At 42.1% G+C, this 16,247-nt stretch overlaps 3 long non-coding RNA genes across 3 annotated transcripts in view; 1 reads left to right on the top strand and 2 right to left on the bottom strand.

The window, feature by feature from the left end:
- Positions 1-16,247, bottom strand: part of LOC143415869 (uncharacterized) — a 130,370-nt gene that overhangs the window by 35,306 nt on the left and 78,817 nt on the right. The gene's annotated exons all lie outside the window — the stretch shown is intronic.
- LOC143415866 (uncharacterized) overlaps positions 1-16,247 on the top strand; it is a 350,735-nt gene that overhangs the window by 295,648 nt on the left and 38,840 nt on the right. The gene's annotated exons all lie outside the window — the stretch shown is intronic.
- On the bottom strand, positions 14,039-16,245 carry LOC143415948 (uncharacterized). Its single transcript, XR_013096377.1, has 2 exons — positions 15,501-16,245; positions 14,039-15,175 (listed from the first exon to the last, which is right to left on the bottom strand). It is a non-coding gene; the product is annotated as an uncharacterized LOC143415948 (long non-coding RNA).

Raw genomic sequence — 16,247 nt, 5'->3', positions numbered from 1 at the left:
AGCGTCCATGAGTGTCACTGAGTGTTCTCAGTAAAGTTTGTTTGAAGGAAAAACACCATCAGTCTGTTAAGTCGTGTGGAAATGTGGAGAGTCTGTGAGCTGCATTCACAAACAGGTTGGATCACTCTGAATGACAACGATTAGAGGAGGGTCTTCCATCAGTACCAAGCTCTGCTGATTTTCATTAATAAAACTTAAACCTGCTCAGTGAAAAACAGAGTGAAATCAGACAAGACTGAGTCCACTTTTAACTTTGTTTCGTCAGATTTAACAGGAACTCATCTGAAGATCAGCCTCCTCCCTGTACAGGGAAAATTCCTATCAAGTCTCCACCTGTCCTGCTTCAGGTGAAGCCCCGCCTCCTTCCAGGAATCACCTGTGTGTCTGTGTTTAGTGTGCAGCTGTGGAGCTTGTTGTTGGTGTGTGAAGAAGCTGTAAGTTTGCTCTGTTTCCTCCTTTAACAGTTTGTCTTTAGGAACTTTATGAGCAGATCAGGAAGTGAGACGTTTGTATTTACATAAAATAAAACCAATGAGATGATTTGATGATTGGCTGAATCCACTCTGGTTATCAGTCAGTAACTCTGCACTCAAACATTTGTCTTTGATAAACAGTTTAAAACGATCTGAATGAAACTTTGGATCCAACATCACTGGTGGAACAATGATCGTCCCTTTAACTGGAAACAGATGAAACCAGTTTGTTCTTCAGAAGCCGACATTCAGGTTTTACTGAGTGACGTCAAAACAACATGAAGCTGCTCCAGCTCAGTTCAGGGTCACTGCAAACAGAGATAATCAGAAGTAAATACAGACTCTCTCACACACCATCAATATTTAAGGATGTTTTCACTGCGGTTTAAATCCTACATATACTTGATGTTGATGCAGGAGTAAAGCCTCTCAGAATCAAACACATTTAAGCCTCTGTGACTCAGGACTGTGTGAAGTGCACAATCGAACACTTTTTAATCTGTTTCAAGTTAAACACAATGAAGTGTTCAAAGGAGAAACATGTTACTATGTGAATCCTGCTTGATGGACCAGAGCAGAGCCTCCCTCTGTGCTCTGTTCATTACTCTGTCAGTCTGAGTTATTCATGAAGCACAAGCAGCTGATGATAAGCTGGTTAATGTTGGCACACACACACACTGTGACACTGTCAGACATGAGGAAGTGTGCAGGTAAACTCTGCTCAGAAATGACAATGAGGAGGTACACAGACTGATGGAGCTCATAGAGTGAGACGTTTATTTTACATGAAGTAAACCTGATGTATGATCTGATCTGTAGATCAAACTGATGTGTTTAATAACCTGTTGTTTAGGGCTGGGCGATATGGCCTCAAATCCATATCACGATATATTCTTCTGTATAACATATTTTCCACACTTAAAATCCTTTAATTTCCTCAAAAATCGAGAGTGTGCCTTATGTATGAATTCTGGTTGTGCTTACTGACCTCGAACCGATTTTGGCTGCAGAAATCTGTTAAAAATGTTTTAGTACAACTTTGGTAAGCAGCACTGCTTGATGGATCGTCAGAGCATTACGGCTGCCGTAGTGAGGAGCTTCACGGAGTAATCTGGGTCCAAAACTCCGACAGCTTCAGGTACCAAAGTCAAATGAACACAAAGAGTTAAAAATGGTCTAAATTCTTTCATCTTTAATTAAATCATCAGCGTTGCTGCTTTACCAGGTGTAACAATTAAGTTTAACATCCAGGTAGGGCTGCTCAATTAATCGAATTTTAATCTCGATTACGATCTGGGCTTTCAACGATCATTAAAAATGACTGAGCCGATTATTAGCCCCTCCCTCGTGCTTTACTCTCGCGCTGCTCCGTGTGGCAAATCGAGCGCACCTCTCTGCATTTCGAACACGTGTCACAACAATTAAGAGCAGCGGCCTCCAACCTTTTTTGCTCCACGGACCGGTTTATGCCGGACAATATTTTCACGGGCCGGCCTTTAAGGTGTCGCGGATAAATACAACAAAATAAAACTTGTGCCGGTACCGAAAAAAAGAAAATTTATTCATAACACACGTGAAAAGACCCAGGAAAACCAAGTCAACGATAAAAACGATAACAAAATAACATGGAAAACCGATAAAAACCCTGAAAACTATACATTTCACACCTGAGCCTCAACTCTCGCGGCCCGGTACCAAACGACTCACCGACCGGGACCGGTCCGAGGCCCGGGGGTTGGGGACCGCTGATTAAGAGGACCCGAGGGAAGCTTGGAAAGCTAAACAGAAGTTATTTGGAGAGGAGAGTGACTGCTGTTGGTTGAAAAGAGGTAAAAAAACTTCAGTGGTTTGGAAACATGGGTTCAGTCAGACGTGGATCAAGTAGACTGTGTGTAAACTTTGCTACGGTGTCATAGCTGCACCACAGAGCAACACTGCAAAGTTCACTAAACATAGATGTTTACATTTTTCATTTATTTTTTTATATTGCAAACATTTGCACTGTTATCAGTATTTGCACACTATTTAATATTATTTTTTGACAACCTTTAAAGTCATTATTCAACACATTGTTATTGTTAAATAAATATTGTCAAATAATCGAGATCTCAATTTCAATGAAAATAACCGTGATTATCATTTTTGCCATAATCGAGCAGCCCTACATCCAGGCATCCATGAAAACAGAATTTATTCAATTTAACGGAGTTAGAAGTTAACAGGAAGTTAGCTCGCTAGTTTCCACCTAAACATTTCATAGCATATTCTGACTGAGAGATTTTTGAAACTAATTCAAACGTACAGCTCTGCTATCACTTCCAACATAAATGAAGACTAAACAGCAGTGGCGTTTGCAGGGTTACTGAAGTTGGACTACCTGGTATATAATGTTGTGCTACATGACTGCTAGCGACACAGCTATGTTAGCATAACATTAGCACAGTGAAGCTGGAGGATGAATGCTAACTTTTTGGCTTTCGCCATATTTCAATAGTGCTTCATCTCTTTGTTATGACTGTCGCCCGCCATAATTGCAGATGATAATTGTTGTAGCTGCTGCGATGCTTTCGACCAAAACAGGCGCAGCTTGATGACATCATCAACATGCGGTATAGTCACAATCTCTATCGTTGGCCAAATTTATATCGTTTCTATCGTATATCGTTTCTATGGCCCACCCCTACTGTTGTTACTGTTGATCAGCTGAGATCAGCTGTGCTACAAACTGGAACTCTGCTGAACTGGATTTACTCGTTTCGTGAACTTTTAAGAACGAATGCTTCCTTGGCTGAAAGCAGTGAACATAATTTAAAAAACAGCTTTACTTGCACATAAATCTGTCAGTAAAGTCTGGATAATAAATTCTGGTGGTGTTATAGGTTCTCTTGGTCAGCTTGGTGTTGGTTTGGCTCCTGCATAAAACAGTTTGCTCTCATATTTGACACTGACAGGAACAAACAGTAAAAAACACGACAACCAAACTAAAAAAGAGAGACGAGTTAAAGCAGAAGATATTTTGTGTGTCAGAACATGTGATCCTCACCAAGAGAGAAAAGCTCTGATTATTGTTGCTGAACTGTGATGGTGAACAGTCTCCTCTGTTGATCCCAGTGTGACTGAAGTCCGTGTGATGAGTGAGGACTGAGCCTGTGTTGGTCGATCGTCTCTAAACAGGATGTGAAGCATCAGTTCAGTCGTATTAAAGCCCTGAATAAACAGTCCTTCTGGATCCACTGTCTGTGTTTGGCTCCTCATCTTCAAAGACTCAACACAAGATGTTGGTCATATCAACATAAAACACAGGATTTGCTGCAGATGTTGAAGTGTGTTCTCCATATGAGAGAAGCTGCTGATCGTGTTTGTATGTTAGCACCTGTAGGATTGATGAACAGCTCTGACTCAGTTCACTAACCAGGCTCAGGGGAATAACTGGGATATTTCCCCAACAGAGACGTCCTGCTGGGATCGTTTTCCTGCTCTACACTCTGGTGTTTCTGCTCAAAAAAACAACAAAATGAATTTCCATGAGCCTACAGATCGTGGACTTCTTTGAGAAACTTAAAGAAGACGCTTTTCTTTCCTTAGATTGAACTTAAACAAAGGATTTGAGGAGCAGAAAAGTTTTTAAAGAGAAATTAAACATATTAATAAATATTCTGTTTATTTTACGTTATTTAGGTGTTTAGGTTATTTTTCTGTAACACGTCTGCTCTCGAGTCGTTATCAACAGTGTATCAATGCATTCCTGTGGGTGGAGACAGAAACACACACCCAAAAAGAGCTCAGAGCAAGAGTAAAAGAGGAGGAGGCAGGATCAGAGTGGGACAGTGGAGCTTGTTGTTGGTGTCTCTGTGTGAAGAAACTGTAAGTTTGCTTTGTTTCCTCCTTTAACAGTTTGTTTGTTTCTGTGATGTTTGGACCTGATGTCCTCCATCACACCGACACTCTCTCTCCCCTCTGTTCCATATGTAACAGAAGGGAGAGAGTCTCTCACTCAGAGAACCAAGGTTACAATGTAACCACACGTTCAGCTCTTGTGTTTGAATCCTCATGATTATAGATTATTGATTGGCTGGAATCAAACAGTTTGAAGAACATTTATTCATGTGGTAGTTTCAGCTGCTGCTCACAAATCTGATAACAGGAACAAGTTAGTTCCACGAGGAAGACGTTCGTCTGGGCGCGTTGGCCTCGTCGGTCATGTGACCGTGTTACTGTTCGGGCTCAAACTGATACGAGTGGTTTAGCAGGTGTGACAGGACGATGCTGCACAGCCTCATTGTTCAGGTGTGAGTCAGACTCTGAGTCTTTATACAGTCCTGTTTAACAACATGTTGTTCCTGTTGATGTGTCACAGAGATCAGCTGTGCTAAACTCTGCTGCGTGCAGCTACTAGTTTCTCTAGTTTGGTGATGGAAACGTCGATGAGACTGTTTCCATCACCAAACATCACGAGGAACACCTCTGAGTCTGATTCTGACTCTGTGCATAAAACCACAAATATCCCTTCATGTCTGTTCATCTGATTCTGTAATGTGAGAAACTTTGATGTCTGAATTTTGTTCTATCATTAAAGGATGTTGGCTGCTGTGTTTGCACATGCTCAGTGTGACAGGATGTTGGCTGCTCTATTTGCACATGCTCAGTGTGACAGGATGGTGGCTGCTGTGTTTGCACATGCTCAGTGTGACAGGATGTTGGCTGCTCTATTTGCACATGCTCAGTGTGACAGGATGTTGGCTGCTGTGCTTGCACATGCTCAGTGTGACAGGATGTTGGCTGCTGTGTTTGCACATGCTCAGTGTGACAGGTTGTTGGCTGCTGTGTTTGCACATGCTCAGTGTGACAGGATGTTGGCTGCTGTGTTTGCACATGCTCAGTGTGACAGGATGTTGGCTGCTGTGTTTGCACATGCTCAGTGTGACAGGATGTTGGCTGCTGTGTTTGCACATGCTCAGTGTGACAGGATGTTGGCTGCTGTGTTTGCACATGCTCAGTGTGACAGGATGTTGGCTGCTGTGAAAGCTGAATGCTCTGTGGTTAGAAGTGATATCACACATTAGGATAACTGTGCTCGCTCTCTGTCAGAGTAACAGAGAGCGAGCAATTTGACCACATGACCCTCAGTACACAGCATGATGTGCGCTGTAAACAGGAAGTAGAGGAGCAGGACTGAGGTAAACCTCTGAGGGATCAAACTGAGACTGAGCTCCAGATGTTTCCACATGTTTCTGCTCTGCGTGTGTTTGATGATTATTTCAGGTATAGATGATGGAATATGGCCAGTCTGATGTGAGCCTGCTTCTCTGACAGCTCCTCACCTCTCTGTGCTGCCCCCTGCTGGCTCTGATCATTACTGACTGAGTCCTTGCTGCCACTTTATTAGGTACAGCTTGCTAACACAGGCTCAGACCTGCTTTGCCTTCAGAGCTGAGCCTTAAATCTTCATGGCTCAGATTCAGCGAAGTGCTGGAAACATCCCTCAGAGTCATGTGATCAGTGACGTCTGCTTTCAGCACTGACAGATAGAAAAGTGCATCCACATAAACAGGATATATAATAATAATAATAATAATAATAATAATAATAATAATAATAATAATAATAATCAAATGCTGATTTTTTCAGCCCTTTGTCTGAATGCTAATCCAGCTGTGTGTGTTTGTAATGACAGTAAATAAATGTCAGACTTACAGCTCCTGCTTTACTGCATTAAAGTGATCAGATGAGTTCAGCACTTTGACATGGATGGTAGTGAAAGCAGGAAATGACAAATGTAGCACAGCAGCAGCGTTTAACAGAAACTCTGGGATGAACATCATTCATAGAACAGCTTCCAGCTTCTTTTGCTCGGCTACAGTTTGGATGGATTTGCAGATGCAACAAGACTAAAATGGTTAGGGTCAGGAGGTCAAAGGTCAGAGCTCCTGTGGGTCTGAGGGCGGCCTCACGCTGGAGAAGGATGAAGGAGTCTGACCTGAGCCAGTGTTTGACATGAACACATCAGCACTGCTGTCAGTGAGCCTAACGACAGCCGTTAGCATCATTTCAGTGTTTCAGTCATAAAAACACTTCCTGTCTCTGTGGTGGTTACAGTGACATCATGCAGTTTGTGCTTTGACCTCCAGAGGGCGACAAATCAGCACAGACAGAGAGCTCCATTCAAACTTTGCTGCCATCAGGAATAATTCTTCAAATATAATCATCAGTGTTTGAGCAGTTATGATATCAGGGACAATCTAGACATGTGTGACAATACTGAACATGTCACATGACACACCTCAAACATCATGTGATCCACTCTCAGTCTGCACTTTCATTCATGACTTCAACAGGTTGAAATGAGCTTTGAAGAAACATTCAGTGAAATAAATCTTTCATGGATTCATGTGAGCAGCAGATGAACTTTGTACCAACAACATCTTCAATAACAGAGTCTGAATGAAGCTCAGGTGTTGATGCTGCTCACTGATTGGACGCTTGGTTTCAGCTCTGCTCTCAGTCTTTACTGCACAGGTGAAGGTAGAAAGTGTGACTGGATCTATAGACTGGAAACAGAGAAACATGCTGAACATTTGAAGCTTTGCAGCAGAAATGTTCATGTTACAAACACAGCAGAGCTGATCTGGGATCAGTGTGTTCACACCTGCAGCTACAACAAGGTTTCATGTCTCCACACGTCAGCATGTGAACTTTACTCTGACTCAGTCTGAGCAGTCAGACGGCATATTTTTAAAGTTAACACATCAGCACACACAGAGCTGAGCCCCTCCCACCTGTGCTGAGTTTCAGGTGGAGCCCCGCCTCCTTCCAGGAAGCAGCTCACCTGTGTGTCCGTGTTTAGTGTCCAGGTGTGGAGTGGAGCTTGTTGTTGGTGTGTGAAGAAACTGTAAGTTTGCTTTGTTTCCTCCTTTAACAGTTTGTCTTTAGGAACTTTACTGTTTGTTCAGCTCGTGTTTGATTTCTTCACACAACAAACTGTGTGTGTTTGTATTTCCGGTCTCTCCATTAAAGTCAGTGTGTAATGTTTCCTGGCTAACATCAGCTGTGTGCAGCTTAGTTCAGCACAAATCTGCCGCTCCATAGTTCACGGTAACGGACTCACAGCTGGACCAACGAGGCCGAGTGTGTCCGCCACTCTGAGCTACGTTCGTGTTTGTGTACTTGTAGTTTGTACTTTGAGTTCACTCAGAGCCCACAGAGGACGCAGCGTACGTGATGACGTCACAGCCCTTTACCTCCTTTACTCTCACTGTGATTAATATTTACACACGAGACACCTGCAGAGCTCTGACGCTGAGCTAGCACACAGCATGCTAACACTAAGCTAAAGCTAGGCTAGCCAAGAACCCAGAGTGAGGTTAAAGCTAGTGATGGGCAGATGAAGCCTCATGAAGCACTGAAGCTTTTCATCCAATTGGTTCACCCCAACGCGAAGCTTCTTGAAGCTTCATTTGCTCTAGTAGGACACCTACTGGACGTAAAAATATTAGTTGGCATGAATTTGAAGAGTGTGGCCTTTTTGCACACAGCCTGTAAATGTCAACAACAAAAGGAGTGTGTAAAACATGTATATTGTAGTGATGCAGTGTACTGTGTATATTTATACTGGCAGTATGGAACATGATTATTTGGAAATGCCTAAAATGGAAATGATCATATACTGTGAGGTGAGGTGTGGACAGTGGTTGTGCTTTTGTAACATTGAGGCAAGGACAGTGATTAGTGTTTAGGGGACACATCATTGGTTTTTGTTAAAAAGAAACAGTTTCTCCACTGTGGCAGGTCGTAGGCGATTTTTTTTTTCTAAACTGTCTCTAACTCTCACTAACCGCAACTCTCCATCAAACGCCCACATTTTGTCTGAGGGGTTTATATCGCTGTCATAGCTCGCAGCAAAGTTCGAACCGCTTCCTGAACCAGTCACGTGGTACAGCCGGGCAGCGAGGCTTCGGACGTCATCATTTTCAGCTCCTCCCATAAATGAAGCAAGCCTGGATACGCGCTTCGCGGAAACGCCCCCTCCATTACTCGACACACGCTTCGAAGCCTCGATACAGAACGTCACATCACTAGTTAAAGCTGAGTAAACACTGACCCCAGACCAGCACCGTGATAAAGTGAGCTGCTGCTGCTGAACTTGAACAGGTAACAAAGTGATGAGCAGTCAGGCTGCAGGTTTCTACCTGTTCATGTTTCTACAGTAGAATCACTTTGAAGTGTCTTTGTGCTGTTTCATCTTTGATTTGTGTTCATAAACACTCAGAGAAACATCACGTGACCTCATCAGGATCTGTGTTGGTGTGTGGGGCTGTACCTCAGCTTTATGTTGTTACATGCTCATTTGTTCATTTTAACATCAAAGTAATGTTATGAGGAGTAATGAAGTAACGTACTCCATTACTTTTAATTAAAGTGTTCTGTGTAATATGTGTAATAATGACTGTTTTGAGTAATGACCAACACTGATCACAACAAAGAGGAAATGCCTCCAACATGCACAAACATTTGAGCCACAACATGCAGTTAATGTGCACAAATGTCTTTGATATGCTGCTCAGTGATGGTGGTGACTGTCAGAGCAGAGCTACTGAGAATCAATAAGTAATATCAATGATGGGATCAGAATCACTAAATTCTTCTCATCCCTGTCAGTATCATACATGTGCTGTATAATGTGATAAATGTAGAGGTGCTGGCTGTTCTCTCACTCTGCTGTTTAGCTGTAAAGGACGCCTCCCTGCCTTTGTCTCATTCATGACCTTTAATAGTCTCTTCTAACATGCAGAGATCTGTATGATCTGTTTCATAGAGTCTAACCAGCCTGTACAGGTAACAACAACAGTCACTGCATCACTGACACACAAACGTCATCTCTGTCAATAACAACATTCATACATGGAATAAAAACACATCAGTGGATCATTGCTGGAGCTGATGTTTGTGCTCCTGGTGCAAAGGCTCTCAGTTTCCTCCTTGAAATAACATCAGTGGTGGGTCAGCGACATGCTTTCTTTCCCTCTCAGGTTTAAATATCTGGGACTCTCCACCGTTTGGTTTTAGAGCTGAAGAAGCTTCTCAGATGAAACGTCTTCCAGAAACTTAAAGACGTCTCTTTTCTCTCCAAGCTCCTTAGATCACATGACCTGGATGACTGAACCTACAGACACATTGACCTGGTTTCTAGGTAGAGCTGGGCGATAGAACGATAACGATATGTATCGCGATATAACTTTTTCTCGATAGAAAAATTAAACTATTGCGATAGACCTCGCCGCTCTTGTCCTCTTAAAAAAAAAAAAAAAAAAAAGGTCAGCCAATCCAAACTAAGTAGCCGCACGTGTGTTTGTTTGGGAAGCAGCCAGCGGGTAATGGAGGAAATGAGTGTGCCGGCTAGAAAAATCAACCGAGCGTGACCGAAGAGAAAACAGACGATGGTTCCAATGCCGGAGAGATTGTCGAACGGAAGAGCCATAGAAGTTCCGTAGTGTGAAGGTATTTCGGCTATTTCAAGTCTGACAAAAAACAGAGTAGCGTGCACTGTAAATTGTGCCGAAAGCAAGTCTGGAAATACAATAAACTGGTGCATGCGTCACACTGTGCGCCACGTTATTGTTTCGGTGAAATGAATTTCTACAATACTGTTAATTCTACTCTCTGCAGTGTTTAAATGCTTACATATAGACACAGTTACTGTCCCTCCACACATACGACTCGGTTCTGCTTCTATGCCGCAGCTTTGTTTACTTTTTCCCACCGAGGCTTCTAGACTTCTGATTGGCCAACATTTCTGCACGGTTAGGAATCTAGCGCCACCTGCTGCTTTGGCATGTTCATAGCAGCGTTTTCCTTCATTTCTGCCTTTATGTGTGGACGGGATTATTTTTTAAAACGAAAACGGAAAATCTCCGTTTTCAAAAATACCCGTGTACGTGTGGACGTAGCCTCAGTCTCTGACTGGAAGCGCTGATTCGTCATTCGGCTTTTGTCAGACTAAAGTAACTGTTAAAACTGTTTGAAAAGCTCAGCTATACAACAAGGAGAGATTGAGAATTTCCTTTTAGTTCTCAGTTTATTTGATATTGACAAAAGTTAGTCAGTTTTGTCTGTTCTTCTGTAAAACAAACTAAGATTTATTTTTAGAATTAATATTTTGTTTCTAAGTGGAATTGACAATTTAGTCTGTTTCGTTTGTTCTGTTTTGAAACTTAAACGCTTTAGCGGCTGCCTTTTGTGTAGTTTGCAATATTTGGCTTTATTTATCTGAAAAAGTCTCATGTTCCTTAAGTACATCTACCCTGTTGAACTTATTATGGGAAATAAATATTTAAATCAAAACAAGCTGCTGATTATTTCACATTTTACTTGTGAGCAACGGCACATTTAAATCTTACAAATATAGTTATTTGGCTGATATCGTGATAGATATCGTTATCGCCTGAAATGAAAAAAACATGTCGTGATATGAAAAAAGTCTCATATCGCCCAGCTCTACTGTCAGCAAAGAGGCACAGAAAAGAAGATCAGACACCAGCGAGGGAGGATAAGAAGGACAGACGCAACAACATTGCCATCCCCTATGTAGCCGGTGTATCAGAAAAACTCAGGAGAGTTTTCTCCAAGCATGACATCCCGGTGTATTTCAGACCCAGCAACACGCTCAGACAAAAACTGGTTCACCCGAAAGATAAAACGCCAAAACACAGACTTAACAACGTGGTGTTTGCTGTACAGTGCAGCGAGGAATGCCCAGACCTCTACATTGGAGAGACCAAACAGCCACTTCACAAGCGCATGGCACAACATAGAAGAGCCACCTCCACAGGACAAGACTCAGCAGTCCATCTGCATCTTAAGGATAAAGGACACTCCTTCGAGGATGCCAATGTTCACATTTTGGACAGAGAGGACAGATGGTTTGAAAGAGGAGTGAAAGAAGCCATCTATGTCCACTGTGAGCGACCATCTTTGAACAGAGGCGGGGTTTACGACATCAACTCTCTGCCATCTATAATCCAGTTTTGAGATCCCTTCCCAGACGCCTTAACGCCCACTCACATCCTGGGCCATCTGATCTCAGGAATTCGCATGACAAGGTGGGGCCAGGTTTCACAATGAACTCACCCGAAACTCTGGCTGATTGGGACCCACACCCAGTTTCACACCTTGGCTCAGGTGATTAGAGGATCATCAGGGGGTCCTTTTGTCCCTCTGTGGGGGGTCACTCCCACTAGGTTTATATCTGGGACTCTCCACCATTTGACCTTAGAACTGAAGAAGCTTCTCGGATGAGAGGTGAAACGTCTTCAAGCAACTTAAAGAAGTCCAGACGCTTTTCTTTGCAAGCTCCTTTGACATTTGACCACAAGCAATCTTTTCTGGTTTGACGCCGTCTTTGTAGCCAGAAACCAGCTCTCTCCTCGGCTTCCTCCACTACACGCTTCCCCCACGCCAGTCTCCTCCGTCACTATAAAGGGGAGAGTCATGAGCTCCATCACCCTCACCTGTGCCGTCCAACGTCCCGCCACCAGCCTCCACTGCAGCAGGCCAGAGACCACAACCCTGCCACAATAAGTAAAAGTATATCCTTGCTGTACCCTTAATGCTAAATGTGCTAAATTAACCGCTGCCTTTGCCCCTTTGGGATTATTCTTATGTCACTGGGATGTTGACCTTTGACCTTCACATTAGAGAGATGGGCAGACATAATTAGTGTATGAATTTTAAAGTAACAGGTAATAAAGAGAGTGCAGCAAATGTAGTCAGGTTTATTACTTTGTATCACACATGAGTGCCCGAGGGAGGCGGGGCTGACTGGGGAGACACAGGAAACAGAGAGACAGGGCTGACTCGACATGAAACGATGAAACGTGGGACACGGGAACAGAAACTAAACACAGGCTGAAATGAACACTGAGGGAGGGAGAACTAAGATTACTGAGAGCCTGATAAATAAGAAGAACAAAAAGCAAGAAAAACAAGAGTCAAAGAAAACCAAAAACACAAAGCATTGGGCCAGGACCCACTGCTGTGACATTTATATGTGATAAAAACATTAAAAACTGCTCAGATGTCGAAATCTTTCTACGTATACTTTAGGTTCAGCTCTCCAGCCTGGCATTTGGTTAAGCATGATTCAAACATTTGATTTTGTTTAACTGGTTTTAATTATAGTTACTTTTTGTGAACATTTGTTGCAGCATTTAAAAATACATCATTTATTTTCAAACTTTTATTTGATTTAGAGCATCATATTTGACCAACGTAAATGTTTTAATTTCATATAAAATAACTGAAACAGTGAACTAAATATCTGAAATCTTTCCTTCCTTAAAAGTTATAATCCTACTTAAGTTATAGTGCAAACGCTTAAGCAACAAATATACTTGATGCTAATTAATTAATATTTCCCTTTGATGTTGCAACTATGCGGTCACTTCTGTCTTTAAACAAAATAATATTTTCCAGTTACAGAAATCATAAAGTCCAAACTAAAGTGCTACTGTTGCTATATGCATTTTATATAAATCATGGATGATGGTCCTAACATGAAGGAAGAGAAAGTTACAGGTTGCATCCTTTGACTTTGTCTCCGTGCCTTTGGGCAATTTTCAGAAGGACAGATGTTTCTGTTCAATTCTTAAATCAATTTTTTCAAACACAAACACTATTTTAAAGCTTCTAGAGAGTAAAATATTAATGATAATTATAATAACAATAATAAAAACAAAAGCTCTCAGATCCATCAAACCAAGCAGCAGAAAGAACAATAACTGAAGAGAAAACTTTAACCTTGTAGACTTCATTATGTTCCAGCTGCTCTACAGACGCTGTGACCTCGAACTTAAGCAGGTCGTAACGTATGTGCAGCTCAATAACAGCTCAATACTCTCCGCAGGAGTAGTCCAGCAGTAGAAATCAGTCCAATAACAAGGTGTGTAACATCTAGCAGGGTGACAGAAAAACCCAGGGTAACTTCTAAGGACCTCAACGTCTCTCTCACATTGTGTTTTTTAAACATGCTTCCATTTGTCACTTCAGTCTTTACTCTGAAATACAGGAAGAGAAATCATGGCTGAAACAATTTCTCATGAAACCAGGGGTGTGGTCCAACAGTCAGTTTGGTGAGGAAGGTTCCTAACTGAGAGAAGTGACCCAGAAGTATCTGTGTAGCAGCCACAATGAATCCAGATCATGAGCTTTATTAACTGATCAAAGTCTCTTCTTTCATCTTCTGTATCATTCAGTTTGCATTGGTAATGCCCATTATTGTAATGCTTTTTTAAGACCAGCAAAACTTTATTTCACTTTGGGTTAGCTGGGATAAGTGATGGATGGAGGGAATTTTACTTCAGCCACAGAAATCCTAAACAGGAAGGAGGAGCAGAGTTACAGTGGATCACTATCCAGCAGGGAAACAAGGTTTATTTCAATTTCTTGGCCATGAGTGAGATTTACTGAGTGGGCAAATTAGGGAGACGACACCATCAGATCCCGAGCCCTCCATGTGTTAATCAAGAGACGGCTGCTGTGCTACATCCATAAATAATGAATAAATTAGGAGCTAAAGCTGAAAGGACAGTTTATTTGTACCATCTTCACGTGAACACATTCAAGAACATCACAGATGAAGAAACATTAAAAACTTCCACACTACATAAAGCAAGAAAAATAGTTTTTCTTTCAGGTGGTTTCAGAAAAACAGAAACATCAAACATCTCCAAGACTCTCTTTGAAAGAACTAAAAACCTTTGTTCTCATGGTCCAATCATGAGTGAACTCCCCGATGAAGCCTTGTGTGCTAAAACATGTCAGAGTTTTAAAGGTTAAACATGAGTTTCCAAAAAACGTTTTGCTGGAGAACAATGAACTATTTGACTGAGTTTCAATCATTTACAGACGAGCAAAACCAGGACAGAGAAAAAAGGACAAAACTGACTCAGTAAAACAACAGAAAAGAAGATCCCATGTAGATCTGTATTATGTAGAAGTTCAGCCCAGCAACCAGTTCAGTTCAACACAAGTTTAAATGATTCTATCTGAACTCTGTGGAGCCTGATCTCAAGCTTTTTGAGTCTGACACAGAAACCAGAGGATCTTTCTGTGTCTTCAGATTCACTGTGATCCAGTGATGGGAGTGATTTCAGCCCTGAGTGATCGCGCTGATGTTTGCACAGAGCAGACAATGAGGTGAATGTTTGGGCACATTGGTAACAGTGAAACAGTTTATTAGTAACGTGGGATCGTTTGTGTGCAGAGTATGATCTGAGATTCCTGAAGCTCTTGTCACACTGGTCACAGCTGTAGTTTCCTTCCATGTGTGTACGTTCATGAATGTTACAAGTACTTGAATGTGAGAAGCTTCTGTCACAGTGTCTGCACTTGTGTGGTTTCTCTCCTGTGTGGACTCGTTTGTGTGATTTAAGCTTCCATGCAGTGGTAAAGGATGACCCACACTGATCACAGAAGTGCTTTTTAACCCCACTGTGAATCAGTTCATGTTGTTTTAAATCACTTGATGTGGTGAAGCTTCTCCCACATTCTTTGCAGTATTTCAGTTTGTCTCCAGTGTGTCTACGTTGATGTGTTTTAAGGGCAGCTTGCCGACTGAAAGTTTTTCCACAGAGGTCACAATGAAAGTCTTTCCCACCACCACAGTGATGACAGGGTTGAGAACTGGATCCATCTGTGTCGCTCTGCTTCTAAACAAAGACACAAAGACAGTGTAAGTCAGTCCTTCAACATTTGTATCCTGAACGTCGCCTGAAATAAAGAGAATCTCTGCAGACGTCCAACTACATTTGACTGTTTCAGTTAACACACTCAGTTTACTGGGCTGCAATAACTACAATACTACCACCATAATACTACAGTAATACTAAAATCATAACTGAAAGGAAAATCTGAATAATCACTCAGAGCTGCTTTACCATGCAGTAGAATTGCTAACATGCTAACACAGTTTAATGAGCAGAGTTGTTCCAAACAGTCAGGCTAAAATGACAAGATAACAATATAAATACATACCTCACAGTAGCTGCACTTGTAGAGTCTCTTTCTGGTGTGGATCTGAAGGTGTCGTCTCAGGTCATGTGGAGATTTAAAAGTCTTCTCACACAGGTCACATTGATAAGGTCTCTCCTCAGTGTGGGTAAACATGTGTTGTTGTAAGTGTGCGTCTCTTGTAAACTGTTTGCCACACTGTTCACAGCAGTACACATCATGTCTGGTGTGAATGCGTAGGTGTGCATTTCGGTTCCCTCTCTGGCTGAAAGTTTTTCCACAGATGTCACAGCTGTATGCCTTAATTCCAGAGTGGGTAACTAGATGCCTCTGTAAACTGCTACTTTGAGTAAAAGCTCTGCCACACTGATCACAGCTGTACGCTTTAACTCCACTGTGGATGAGCTGGTGTTGTTTTAGGTAACCCTTCAAGGAAAAAGACTTTCCACACAAGTCACAGCTGAACGGTCTCTCTCCAGTGTGGATGACCTGATGCTGTTTTAGTGAAGCCTTCAGAGTAAACTCCATCCCACACTCGTCACAGCTGTATGCCTTAATTCCAGAGTGGGTAACTAGATGACTCTGTAAGCTGCTACTTTGAGTAAAAGCTCTGCCACACAAGTCACAGCTGAACGGTCTCTCTCCAGTGTGGATGACCTGATGCTGTTTTAGTGAAGCCTTCAGAGTAAACTCCATCCCACACTCGTCACAGCTGTATGCCTTAATTCCAGAGTGGGTAACTAGATGACTCTGTAAGTGGCTACTTTGAGT

Source organism: Maylandia zebra, unplaced genomic scaffold (genome assembly GCF_041146795.1).
Source record: "Maylandia zebra isolate NMK-2024a unplaced genomic scaffold, Mzebra_GT3a scaffold11, whole genome shotgun sequence".
NCBI classification, from domain to species: domain Eukaryota; kingdom Metazoa; phylum Chordata; class Actinopteri; order Cichliformes; family Cichlidae; genus Maylandia; species Maylandia zebra.
This window is presented reverse-complemented; position numbering and strand designations above follow the sequence as displayed.